Genomic DNA, 14,710 nt, shown 5'->3' with positions numbered 1-14,710 from the left:
GACAGAGGGAGTAGCATGTACAAAGACAGAGGTCTGGAAAAGAGCTTGTCATGTTCAAGGAATGAGAGATGATTTTGGGTGAGTGGGAGAACAGGTCATTTTTCAGTTGATATGATAGGCAATGTTTCCATGTTGCCAGCTATGTCAGTGAGTACAACTAGAGAATTTTCTGAAGCACGAGGAATAATTTAGGTTTCACAGGGCCTGGAAATGAGATTGAAGTTGTGAATCTGTTTCCTGTTCAGCTTACTAATATAATAATTATTCTTCTTTCATAGTCTACTCAAAAGCCTTGTGATTTAACGATCTTACTCTAAGTGGATATGCTACAAACTTATGTATAATTTTTCTTCCAAATTACTGCTTGTGTTTTTCTCATTCATTCTAAAAGTGTCATGTTTCAATGGTCCTTGCCTCTCATGTGTTGTGACCGTATCCCTTTTCTGAGGTCAATGCCTAATGGTTCATTTTCCATATCATATCTGCAAGAAAGAGTGAATGTAAGTCATAAAGCACTGATACTATCCAGGTTGTACAGACCAAGCAAGGCTTTTCTCATGGTACTATATATATGGTACTATGGAGAATTTGTGTAGTTGTATATATTACTATTTTGAGAAGCCTATTTAGGTCCCCTCTCTAAGATTTGCCAAGAGAATTCAGCTTACAGCAGAGTACAAAAAATGTTTTGGAGTCTTAGTGAATCTGAGAATCTCTTGTCTAAGGAAACTGATTCTGTCAACATCAATTGTCTCCCATTAAGGAATTTATTTCAAATTCTTTACTCCAAAAGAACCACTTTATGTAATTGTAGACAACTTATAAAAAGGCAGTACTGTACAACTGGATTATAGCTGATGGCTTCATTAAGCACAAATAAGAGAGATTTCTTTTAACCTTTTAAATGTGACTTTCTTGCTTCTCTACTCAACAATATGATGCTAAGATTACTGATGTCCCAATACCAAACCTGCCTCCAAGTATGGTCGAACCATTCTGGAGCATTTTAGGTATTATACCTTAACATTATTAGCTGCTAACCTCAATACTGAAATAATAGTAACAGTAATAAAACCACTTTAGGAACTTTTCTGGTCAAATGATAATATTTTTTACATTTCTGGATAGTTTCTACTAACAGTTTCTACTGTTTATAACTTACTCTGAAAGTAATTTAGCGGCATCTCTGTAAAGGAAACCAATTGATTACTAGTCTAAGTGTTGAGTGTAACACTAAGAAAATAATTGAGAAGTAGGACAAAACAAAGTCAATTCACTGTAACATATCCTGAGTACCTTCCTTCTGCAAAGCAAAACTGAACTAACCATTAGGAAGATTAAAATTGGTCTTTCTGTCGAGCAGTTAAAGGACTTACTTTTTCAAAACATAATTTATAGAAAACAGAAATCTGCACTTCAGGAAAATTTTCCTCAATTGTGCATTTGCTCAAATGTGGAATGCACACCAATGAACTTTGGGGGACATATTGTAATTTTTAATAATTTACTTGCGAACCAATGCCAGATGTATCCTAAAAATTAGCACAGCAGATGAATTAATTCATTCGTTGTTCCAGAATGGCTTATAGATAAATGAAAAGAGCTGAAATACAGCTTTCCATGAGAGAGCAAATGAGATGTGCCTCACTGCTTGAATGAAACTGACCCAAAAGAAGGCAGTTTAGAAAATAAGATTGTTTGTTGAAATGGCATTTAAATATGCTTAAGAAAACAGCCATGCCTTATGACAAATGTGAGGTTGTATAGAATAATTTACTGAATACCATTTTGTGAAAACATTTTGTAAATCATACTCATGTTAGATTTATTTTTTTCCATTAAAATATAAAAAGCTCCTCAGCAATTTCTATCCCTTAAGAGAATTATAAATTATTAGTTTGTTGCATTTCTTATTTTTAATCTGAAGCTTGTTTGCCTATTGTATTTGACCTTGAATAATGAGAAAATAAACTTAAAGTAATAAAATACTGCTTTAATCTTATCTGTTTTATTACTTTCATTTTTTTTCCCTTTTGGAGAAATATATTTCTGGTATGAGGAAAATTTTAGACCAAAATGTGAAAAAAAGCAACTAAAGAGATTGTCATTTTTCAGTCAACAAAGTACTTTTTAAACAAATAATAGTAATATGAAGATTAAATGATGAAGTCTTTGTTTTTTATTAATCAATAGTGTTTAAAAGATGACTTTAGTAAGTAATTTTTAAAAAATTACATGTTAAAATTAGAACAATAGGTTTTGGTAAGTTATAATTAATAGAGCAGACAAATAACCATGTCTCAGATTCTCAGTTCTCATATTCTTGCAGTTTTTCCTTCTGACCCCTGACTACAGTTAAATAATCTACCTTTCTGGCATAATTGGTAGATTAGCTCAGCATGATCTTCAAGCTAAAGGAGAAAACTTCAGCTCTGTGACACCCTTTCTCTCATCAGTTTCTCCCATCCTCATTCTTGTACCCTACTTTCTTCTTGGTTAAACATAAGTTAAACATTTTCATACTCTGGCAACTATAAAATGTACTGTTCAGCAAAGATAAGAATATAGGATTTAGCATGGTTTATTTATCTTACAGATTATCCTCATGGCTTTATTTAGAATTGTGAAAGAAAATTGCACTGGATAAGTTGAACAGGCAAGGAAGACTTTGTTCAAGACATTGAAATAGAGGTCAAGACTATTGCCATAAGGGAGAGAGATTGAACTCAACTCTGCCTCTAAAATGGCTAGAAAGTGTTTAAGCATTGGGGTAAGGTAGTGAGAAACTAATGGAAGATACTTTGGGTGGAAGTTGGTCAAGGTGACTAGGCCAACTGTGTTTGCTAACCGGTGATAATGGAAGTTAGGCTTCTATCTACTGACTGGAGCACTATCTTTCTGAATGATTATATTTCAAAAGGATGGCTTCCAGGTCTTTGAGAAAGACGTTCCTAAGTTGTAAAACTGGCAAGAGACTGAGAGAAGATTTATACCTCAAAGGAGCAGAGAAATAATTTACAATAGCAAGTTTTCTAAACCCATTTTAGCTTTCTAAAGTGGTAAAAGGGAGGTCAGAGGTCTATAATCAAGAAGAAACTTGTCTAAATTTAGTCAAGCTGAGTGATGTTTAATCAAAACTAAAGCCAAGATAAATTTATTGGCTACATCTCAGAGGTTATCTAATGAAGCATTCTTTTTACAAAGATTATTTCATTTCTAGGTAGATGTTAAAGCTAACTAACACATAGGCCCATTAGCATCTTAAAACATAAATACAGTTATATTGTTGTCATCACTAATCACTATGGCATTATCTCTAATATTCTAAACTTACAAAGTATAATTACTATGGACATAATTGTGCCCCTCCATCCCAGTTCATATGTTGAAGTTCTAACTCACAATGTAACTAATGCTAATAATAGTGTATTTTAGGGCTTTTTAGGAGGTAATTAAGATTAAGTGAAGTCATGATAGTGGGATCTCAAACCTATAGAATTGGTGGCTTTATAAGGAGAGAGGGGTCTCTCTATCCTCCATGTGAGGACCCAGGGAGAAGTTGGCTATCTGCAAGCCAGGAAGAGAGCTGTGACAAGAACCTGATTGTGCTGGTTCCTTGATTTTGGACTTCCAGCCTCCAGAACTGTGAGAAAATAAATGTCTATTGTTTAAGCCACCTAGGCTATGGTATTTTGTTATGATGTACAGCCTGAGATGACTAGTACAATAATGAAAATACTGTACTTCAAAATGATGCAGTAGACAGAGATTGACACATACTGAACCTTAGTTTTGAGAGATACTTATCTGATATGTTCAGGTCCAAGACAACTTTATTTTTGCAGTAGGATTACTCTGGAATTTCAGTGAATAAGGGCCATAATCCACCTGGTAAATTCTCACAAGTTTTTTGCTTGTATTTAATAGGTAGTACATGGATTTTATACTATAGCACACCTGGGAATTTTTTAGAATAAGAATAAAGTTAGCTAACAGTAGCTTTTGACTCAGTACCTGTCACCAGAATCATTAGATTCCAGTCCTGCCTCAAATCCCTTCCTGTGGTAGACCAGGTTATTTCATACATGTTCTTGAATAACTTTGGACTACATTCTCTCTTCTTTTTAAAAACCCCTTCTTAAATTGACCGTGTTTACCACATGTATTAGTCAAGATCAGCATTAGCTGTATATAACAGAGCATCTTCCAATTTTCCTCCATTAGCCACAAATAAGTGATTATTGTGGGGATAAGGAGTATGGATTCTATATGTATAGTTTTTTCTTACTATAGGTAGGTTCCACTAAAATGTAACCCCCTGGATGAAGTGATCTTGCCTATCTTATTTACCTCTATATAGATAACTTTTAAAATAATGCCTAGAACATAATAAGCCCTTGGTCAATAGTTTTTTAATGTGCAAATATATAATAAGTAAATGGAGTTGATACTGGAAATACAGATGAAGGTCATTTTGTAAACCGTTATTTTTAAAATGTCAAAAAAATAAACTTTTCCCTGTAGGTAGTGGAGAACTATTGAACATTTCCAAGGTGAGACAAATAAAAATATTTTTTCACACTAATCATGTTTTTGTTTTTTTAGACTAAAAACATGTTTTTTTTTCAGTCTAAGCACATATTTTTTAAATAAATACTGGCAGGTATAATTAATGAAAAAGAAATAATTACTTTAAAATTCTTAGAATTTAAAAACACTTAATCCTTCCATATATTAATAAAGCTAATTTTATTAAGAAAGAGTAGAAATGGCCAAAAAGCAGACAAAATATTTAGGGTAATAATATAAGGTATGAATCCATATTTCCGCTTAGTGAGACACATCAATGCAGTATTTTTGGTTTTGAACAAAACTAAAGAAAGTTACAGAGAATTTTGTAACTTTTAAAAACTGCTATTGAGGTATAATATACATAGATATCATAGGCATATAGTTCAATTAATTTTCACAAAATAAACATTCTCAACCTAGCTTTAATAGCGACGGGGAAGCCCCATAATACATGGGTAATCTTTCTAACATATAGATTAGTTTATCCTGTTTTCATATTTTATTTAAGTACACTTCTGAATCTGGCTCTTTTGTCCAATATTATGTTACTAAGAGTCAATCATATTTTGCTGTGGTTCTAGAATGTTCATTCTCATTACCATATAGAATTACATGAATACGTTTTTATTGAGTATATACTTAGGAGTAGAACTGGAGTATCACAGTATACATGTGCTCAGCTGTGATAGCTATTGCAAAATTTTTCCAAAATGGATAACTTACACTCTCAAGAGGAATTTTTGAGGTTTCACATTCCTCCATATTTTTTCCAACACTTGGTTTTAGTAGTCTTTTTATAAAATTGATTTTAGCCATTTTAGTAGAAGTGTAATGATAAATGAATTGTGGTTTTAATTTTCATTTCCTTATGAAAAAATAAGTTGGGCATCTTTTCCTCTTCATACTGGCCATTTAGATATTCTCTTGTGAGGTTTCAAGTCTTCAGAATATTTCTAAATATTTAACTTTTAATGCTGTTCTAAATTATTTCATTTTTAAACTTCCTTTTCTATGTATTTATTGCTGCTATAAGAGATAACTTAGTACATTGAGAAGTTGCTTAATTATTTCTAAATAAAATTTTAGATATTCTAAATGCACAATTATGTCTCCTATTAACAATAATACTTTGATATCTTCTGATTCTTAAGGCTACTTTTTCTTCTTGCCTTATTACATAGTCTGAAATTTCCAGTAAATATTGAATAGAAGTGATGATAAAGGGCTTCCTCGTCTCATACTTATCTCTTGATTATTGGGGTATAATATGTGTGTACTTTTCTGTATGCTTAAATGTACAGCTTGGATAATTTTTACACACAGAACACACCCATTCAATAAACCTAAAGTTATCAGTAATTCAGAAGCCCACATTTTGAAATAATAATCAATTTCTGTACTTTAAATGTCATAGATTAGTTTTACCTGCCTTCATATTTATAGAATAATACAGTATATAATCTCATGTGCCTTGATTTTTTGCTTCGCCATTCAGATGTGTTAGAATTTGTAGAAATTCTTTGTAAGATAAAGTAAATTCTCTTTGATTTCTAGTTTACCAAGAGGTTTTTATAATTATAAATAGGTGATGATATTTGTAAAATTCTTTAATTGAATCTATTAAAATATTTATATTTTTCCTTATTTTTCTGTTAGTGTGGTCAGTCATATTGATTTATTTTGATTGCTAAACCATCTTTTCACTTATGGAATATGTTCCACTTAGTTATGGTGTACTGCCCTTTTTACTTGCTTATATTTTACTTAGGTTTTTTGCTTCTATGTTCTTGAGAAAAATCTCTTCATAATTTTCCTTTTTTGTTATATCTTTATCAGGTTTTGGTATCAAGATGACACTGGCCTCCTAAAATGAATAAAGAGAATGATGTCCCTTCTCTTTCTGTTATCACAAAGAATATTGCGGGACATTAGTATTATTTATTTCTTAAACATTTCAAAGAATTCACTGATGAAAAAAATCTATCTAGACCTAGGGTTGTCTTTGTGAGAATATTTTTAATAGAAGATTTAATTTATTTGATATCAAGTAATTCAGATTTTATATATGTTCTCATCCTCCTACATTTTTGTTTTGAGGAATCTGTAGATTGCATTCAAATATTCTAATTTATTGCAATTTTTTAAAAATATTCTCCTATGATCTCTTTTGATGCAGCTAGAAATGGTGTAAATGTAACCATAATATCATTTATCATTCTTTAGTTTGTGTTTACTACTATTCATTTCCCCTTGTTCTACCTTGCTAGGGGGATAATCAATTTCGTAAATATTTTCAAGAGTTTAAATTGGCTTCTGTTGAATGTTTGTATTATATTTTATTGATTTATTCTCTTTACTATTTTCTTCTATATTTTCTTTTATGTGCAACTTTTTCATAGTACTAATGGATTTAACTATTTTTCTTTTAGTTCTGTCAGTTTTTGCTTTATGTATTTTGAAATAATATTAATAGGTATAAATTTAAGATTGTGATAGTTTTCTTTATTACTATGAATTATAATTGTCTACCTCTAGTAATGATTCTTAAAGTCTACTTTTTGATTATTAATATAGATACATTGTTTCTTTTGATTATTGTCAATCACCTTTTCCCAAAAACTTGTCATCTCTCTGCTTTGTTTATTGAGAGGATGCCTGTTTTTATAAACACCACAAAGGCTTATGGTGTATAATTTTTCTTGCATCTTTCTTGATTCTAGTAATAAAAATCATAAAGGCAATTGTTTCCCAAAAGGGCTGATAATGCAAAATAGAAGCATTATTTGAGGATGAGGAGCTTGAAGGTTGACGTGTCTCTAAAGTTGTAAAACACTGAGAATTGAAAGAACTCTTCCTCAGTTCATGAAATATATATACTTACTTTTATTTTTCTAGGACATAAGCTTTATAAAAAGAATGTGCCTTTTATATTGATTGCTGCAGCACCCAGTAATTAGAATTGTGCTTTGCACATGATAGAAGTCTTTATTTGTGTAATGTGTAATGTAATCTCATTTTTCTTCCCAACATCTCTCTGAGGATGATTCTGTTACCTTTGTTTTGCTAATAATGTAATTGAGTCTAAAAAAAGGTTATGTAACTTTCTTAAGGTGAATAAATTATGGAATAGACTTAGAGAAAGGTCCATCTGGTGTAGGAGGACATTTTATCCTAGTCTCTACAGCGGTGGGGTTCTTTAGCTGAGTGACGATATGGTGATATGATAGCTAAGGGCACATGTTTCAAAGTCAGACTTATAGACCATCTCTGCCCTTATGACTGTGGGCAAATTATCTAACCCCTCCCTGCCTGTTTCTTCATCTGTAACTAGCGATGCCAATACCTATGTCATTGAGTTGTTTTGAGAATTAACTATACATAGTTAATATCTGTGTATAGGAAAAATTTATATTTTTTTCCATATGAGGAAAAAAAACAGTTCTTTCCATTTATTTTTCTGTGTATCTCCTCTACCACTCACACAGAACACTTTACTTCCGGTTACCATATGTGCTAAATTAACTCATTTCTGACTCTCTCTGCCCAGACATAGCGTCAGATCCCAAAGGCTAAGGGCTCAGTCTCATAAGTCTGCTCCTGCCCGCGTACTCCAGAGGCCAATTACCAGTAGTAAGTCTCTAGATTATCCACAGCTTCTGTCAAATTTCACTATAAATTAGAGGTCCCTATGCCCCCCTCCACAAGTTTGATTAATTTGCTAAAGTGGCTCACAGAACTCAGAGGAACACTTATTTATCATTTTACTAAAGAATAACGAATACAGATGAATAGCCAGATGAAGAGATACATAAGGTGAAGTCTGGAGGGTTCCAAGTGCAGGAACTTCTGTCCCTGGTGGCGCTGGCGTGCGTCACCTCCAATGTGAATATATTAGTCAGCCTGGAAGCTCTCCGAAGCCTGTATTTTGGGGATTTTATGTAGGCTTCCTTGTGCAGATATGATAAATTATTAATTTTATTTTCAGCCTCTCCCCCTGGAAAATGAGGGGAGATGCTGAAGATTCTAAGTTTCTAATCATGGCTTGGTCTTTCTCGTGACCATCCCTTATCCAGGAGCCCACTCAGAATCACCTCAGTAGAACAAAAGTTGCTCCTAGTGCTCTTATCACTTAAGAAATTACAAAGAGTTTCAGGAGCTCTGTGCCAAGAACTCAGGGGCAAAGGCCAATATATATTTTTTCGATTATCTCACAACCTGGAAAATATAAGACAGGTTCAGTTTCCACCCCACACATAGAATCAGATCCTACTTTAGAGGAAAAAGGGAATCCATTCTATGGAGAATGCTTTCACCTTCTCCAAACCTTGTACATTTGCTTTTGGACCAATATTTTCCATTTTTCTCCTGTCACAGGGAGGACGGGAGACATCCTCTTTTATGGTGTCAATTCCCTTTCCTGTGCTCTGGATCCCAGCTCTTCATTCCGTCTCTAGGAGGTCAAGGATGGATTTTTCTTTTTCTCTAATCATACCCTCAATCTCTCCCTTTCTGCTGGATCTTTCTCAGGAGCATTTATATTTGTTAAAGTAGGAGTCCCCAACCCCCAGGCTGAGGACTTCAGTGGCCTGTTAGGAACTGGGCTGAACAGCAGGAGGTAAGTGGCAGGCAAGTGAGTAAAGCTTCATCTGTATTTGCAGCTGCTCCCCAGCACTAGCGTCGCTGCCTTAGCTCCACCTTAGATCATCAGGCATTAGATTCTCACAGGAGCACTGATCCTTAGCGTCAAAAAAATTGGGGACCGTTGTAGTTAAAGTATCCCACATCCTTAAAAATTCTTCCCAAATTCATATCCTTTTCCTACCACCACTTGATTAGAATCAAGAAACTTGGTTCTAATTTAGTCTCAATTTCCTAATTTCCCACTTAAACCATCTCACCCCTTGATTTCTATTCCTTCTTACCTCTTCACTATCTGCAGTACATTTTTTAAATACTGGAGTTGCTAAAGGATCAGTAATCTTTTCTGACTTAATATCAGAAGCTCTCAAACCTTGTTGAACAGTAGAGCCACCTTCGGAGCTTTAGAAAAATTGTCGATGGCCAAATATTCCCCCTCAAAGATTTTGATTTAATTAGTGTGGGTGAAATCTGGGCTTCTGCTTTTTTTTTTTAAGTCATGAAATGATCTAATGTTCAGCCAAGTCTGAGACTCAGTGTTTTAAACTCCAGTTAATTTTATTTATAACTGCCGCTTTATTTAATATATATGAATGATAAACCTCTATCTGTATTTCAGCATATGGCTATTGGAGTTTTTAGGAAATTAAAATCTTGAAACTGATCATGAACATCATACTAACACTTGGCATGGTTCAGTGTAAAAAAAAAAACCAAACCAAAGCAAAAAAAAAACCAAAAAAACAGTGTTTTAGCAATACTAGAGATAGCTCTGGCAGTTATCATGCATGCATCACTTCCCCTGAGCCCAATCTTGGTTGGTATTTAGAATTCTGCAATATAGAATATAGCTTCAAAAATGGTGGCCTGATGGAGAAGGAAGGAACTGAAGAGAGAAAGGGAACTCTAACAAAGGAAAAGGCCAAAAGAAGAGGTCTCAAGAGAGCAAATTTCAGAGAGGGAAAAACTTAAAATCTTTTTTTCCACTGAAGACTCGTCTCCTTACTTCCTCAATCCGTTTGTGTTTCTTACGATAGCATGATGAAGATAAAATGAGGCTGCTGTAAACCTTTTCTGGTTTAATTTGACCCTAGAAAATGTTTCTGACAGGATTATAGTGAGAAAATGAGTTACTAAGAGTGAATAAATCTGACATAGCACTTGACAGAAAGTATGAACTTGCCAAAGTAATTTGCCTTTCTCAAAGTAATATCTATGGACAGTCCCTCTCTGCTGATCTTTTGGCCAGTGAATTTCAAAATTCAATAGCTATCCATCTATTATACATATCACAGAGCTCTAAAGGTTCCTCCCCACCTTCACAATCCTGGGAAAGATGCTTTAATTTGTCTTTCTTATAGATTTTCACAAAGTAAAAGTTGAAAGAGAGATAAAGATTTTTCAGAACTTTTTTTCTCTACAATCAATTCAAGTTTATTAAACTTTAATGCAGTTCAATTACCATTATGTTTACAGCATTATTTTTTATGTCTGAATTCTTAGGCCCTTTTGGATATCACCTCACTAATGAAATATGTTTACTGTAGTCACATGTTCTTCCCTAACCAGTGCAAAACAAAACCCTCTATGCTGTACTATCATTATAATCAGAATAATTCTCATTTCCTCTGGGAGAAAAAAAGCTCTTATCAATGTTATGTTCTCCACTGAGGATCATACTAAAACCTTGACATTCCTAAATTATGAGAAAAGGTATATTTTAGTGAATATGATTTTGTGATTCCGCTAATTTACTATTGGCAAAAAAGTGGGGAAGGGCAAATTTTAAAGTCAATAGCTAATCTACCTTAAACTATCTATCAGCTAAATTACAATTAGTTAGGATTGTTTTCCACATTGCTGACATAGGGAAGGAAGAAACTGTCCCCTTCTAGTTTCTTTTGGCTGGTCTAACAATAAAATCAACATGAGACAGATCAATAAGAAAACAGTAACTAAATTTAATTACATACATACATATAGGAGCCCTACCTACATGAGTGGTTCAGGGACAGAAAGCTAAAATGAGGGATGTATATATGGCACTTTTAGGTAAGGATGAAGTAGGGAATCTTGGGGCTTCAGAAGGGAGAAAGGTCATTCACAGGATGATAAGAAGAGCAGATGTTCACTAATTAGATGTTTGGCTTTGCCATATAGATAGGTCGTAGAAAGCTATTTCTAGCAATAACTCTTATTATGGATAAGGCCCTGATTTAAATTCTTTAAGGGAGAGGCAAAATTTTCTCTGGAGCCCACAGGGTCTTGATTGCCTTCAACTTAGTATTATCCACATGCCAAAATGGTACATCTTGAAGAGGCCTGTTCTGAACCCTTTCACTGATAAAAATGGTACAAATGTGTGTGTATGTATTCAAGCAATTAAACGAAATTTTTTTCTAAGTAAATACTGTCCATAGTATTTAAAAGTAAAAATAAATTTACTGGCTTAACTTTTAGTTAATTTGGAATTAAGTAGTCATATTGGATATTGTTTGATCTAAGTTGCTAGTGAATTCTGTAATCAAGATGAAATTATATGCAGTTGCCTGTGATCATTTGAAACAGCATTTCAAGGGTCCTGAAAGAATGAATTAGCCTACTTCAAACACTCAGGATATGATCATCTTTAATCATCATATAAGCTAACCCAGTTCTATCTAAAGAATTATTGAATTGCCTGAAATACTGATAAAAATATATTGTAAAAAGAAGAGTTGCCTCTTGTTTTTCTAAACCACTTTCCCTCAATCATCTAATGTTAAGTCACTTGAGAGGGTAAGAATTAACTACACCAATTATTAAATTCAGTACCGTAATTATACAGAAAGGTGACGTGACTTCTCCAAGAGCACACAACAGGTTAGTGACAAAGCCAAAAAATCTTTCATGTCTCAATCTAATGAAAACAATGTTCTATGTAATAGTTTCCTTTAAATTACTAAAAAGGAAAGAAAAAGAGAAGGAAGCTGTGACTTCACATTTTTCAAATTTATTCTGCTTAAATTTAAATCCTTTACAAATTAAAAAAAAAAAAACATCTCTAGCATTATCTGGTCACTTCCCTCTATTTCTGATAAATACTCCAGAATTATTACTTCGTGAATAAATTTGAAGTCTAATTCTTTGTTACTTTTTTTTTTTTTTTTGAACATTCTAGACAGATGGAAGCTTGTCATATTTAAAAAGATCCAAGTCATAACATTCTTAATTTGGAACTCTCTGAATTAACTCAGATTTGAAATCTTAATTAGCCTTAAAGAATATAGTTACATGTGTATAAAGTTTCCCTAATAAAATGGTTGATTAAATGTGACTAGATTTTTGAAGTTATGAAGATGACAATTTTTATATATCTCTAATTTTTCAAATATTCCAAATTGTTTTTGAGAAATATAATTACTAAAAAACTAAAATGACAATTGTCTTTAAATGTTAGAGTACTTACTTTCATTAAAAATTTGTTTTTTTCTGAAGAATAATTTTAGACTAAGGACAGTGTTTTATTTAAATTATAAGAGAAATTTGAATGTTTATTTTTAAATTTTGTCTGCATGTGATGTTTATATATGGCACAAGATTTTGATATATAGATTATTTGACCTTAATATATTCATCTGTAGTTGAATTTAATGATTATATGTTATAAAAATCGAAGTCCAGTTTGAACTTTTTACATATTCATTTAACCACAGTACAATGCACTTCAAATATATTTATAGTAAATGATTTTAGAGTTAATCTCAATAATCTTAAGAGCCACAAGCACTCCTCTTTGAAAACATACTCATTACCTATTTCATTCATGTCATTCTAGTGTGAGTTTTGATTTTAGTTTGCTTGTCTAGCCATGTCTTACCTAAACAAGAGCTTAATTTGATATTTTAATAGCTTAAATATGACCTCGCCAGCAATTTCTGTGTTGACATGTTTTTAAAATTCGATGAACTGAATTGAAATATGTACCTCATATATTGTAATGTTCTCTTGTATTTCTCTGTATTAATGTTTTCTTGACTCTTTAACATTTTGATGTAAAGCATTATTGAGATATAGAGGTGACTATCCTGAGAACACGTTTTGTTCTCCTTTATTATTCTTGAGTAGGAGGAGTGCATATCAAAGTCAGACTCTGACTTCAGCCTCCCTCAGTCATCTCCTCCTGTGCTGCCTTCTCTCATTTTCTCCCACACATTTTTCTTCTAAATTAAATTGTCCATTAGCACTATTACAACCTTTGGATTCTTTGTTTTTTTCCACAACATTTATATGAATTTCCTCTTTTATCAGCAAAATTTTGACAGTTAAAAACATATTTTGAAAGCTACATAAGCATTTTCTAAAACAAAGCCTGACTTTAATGCAGTGTGTGTGTGTGTGTGTGTGTGTGTGTTTTGCACAAGGGGAAGATATTCTTTGAAAGCCAGATTTACCCAAATGCTTCTCTCATTTTTCAATACATAACTTCCAGTTTTGTACAGAATAGAAAATTTCTTTTAACTTAGGAATGGTGAATATGATTTTAAATATGTGCAGTTAAGGCTGTTTTTCAAGTGTCGATATTTCACACTTTAGTTTATGACAGTTGAAAATTAGTTAATTGAATAATATAAGTGCCTGAGGGCATCTTCAACAAACACAAAGAAAAAGAAATAAAACAAAGATGGAATAAAAGAGGAAATGCATCTTTTAAGGACATGTTATAAATGCATGATTTTAACACTATTGTATATAGTAAAACATAAAAAGATGCCAGAAAGACTTTTATTATTATTTTTTTACTATGTTTTTAAGAAGTCTGGGGGAACAAGAAACTTATTTAATGCTTATTGTGTATATACTAAAGAACCTTTCTGGTTGTCCATTACCCTGATTTGGGAAGACAAATCCTCTATATGCTGCATCTTCATAAAGAGAGAAGGTTATTAACATGTACTGCTGCTTTTAGAGTTGTTTAGACATCATTTGATCGTGAGATTTACTTTTATCTAAAATATTAGCTATTCTTTGAGAACTTATGACCTATGTGTTCTTTACTGAATACTTTTTATTATTTTCTAACTCTTAAATTTCTCTTGTGTCAAGAAAATAAAATCGAAAATTGAAGCTGAAAGCTTGTTAGTATTGTTTTACAAATGTTGATTGAAAGTTTGGCTCAAGTTAAGGGTAAGGAGTTCTTTATTGATTATGACTCATTGCAGCTAAATTAGGGAAATCTTTTAAAATGATTATATAATGTACTCTATTAAAGCATATTTGAGTCATTTTATTATTTCATACTAATTGAAAGATAGTTTACTATTTTATCTTAGCACATGTTAATACAAAATTTGTGAATGACCCAGTGAGAAAAAATATCAAAGTGATGGAAAATTTAGATGAAGAGGCAATGGCAGAGTTTCATACTGAATTCCATTTTAAAAAGTTATTTTTTACTGGCAATTTGCACCTAGCATTGGTTAGAAACCTTTGTTAAAGCTACCTATATACATTACACAGG

The 14,710-nt window shown here is 32.5% G+C and overlaps 1 long non-coding RNA gene across 1 annotated transcript in view; it reads left to right on the top strand.

The window, feature by feature from the left end:
- LOC120602290 (uncharacterized) overlaps window positions 1-14,710 on the top strand; it is a 79,614-nt gene that overhangs the window by 48,024 nt on the left and 16,880 nt on the right. The window lies entirely within an intron of this gene.

The sequence above is a fragment of the Pteropus medius genome, unplaced genomic scaffold, assembly GCF_902729225.1.
Source record: "Pteropus medius unplaced genomic scaffold, Ma_sr-lr_union100, whole genome shotgun sequence".
Taxonomy (NCBI): Eukaryota; Metazoa; Chordata; class Mammalia; order Chiroptera; family Pteropodidae; genus Pteropus; species Pteropus medius.
This window is presented reverse-complemented; position numbering and strand designations above follow the sequence as displayed.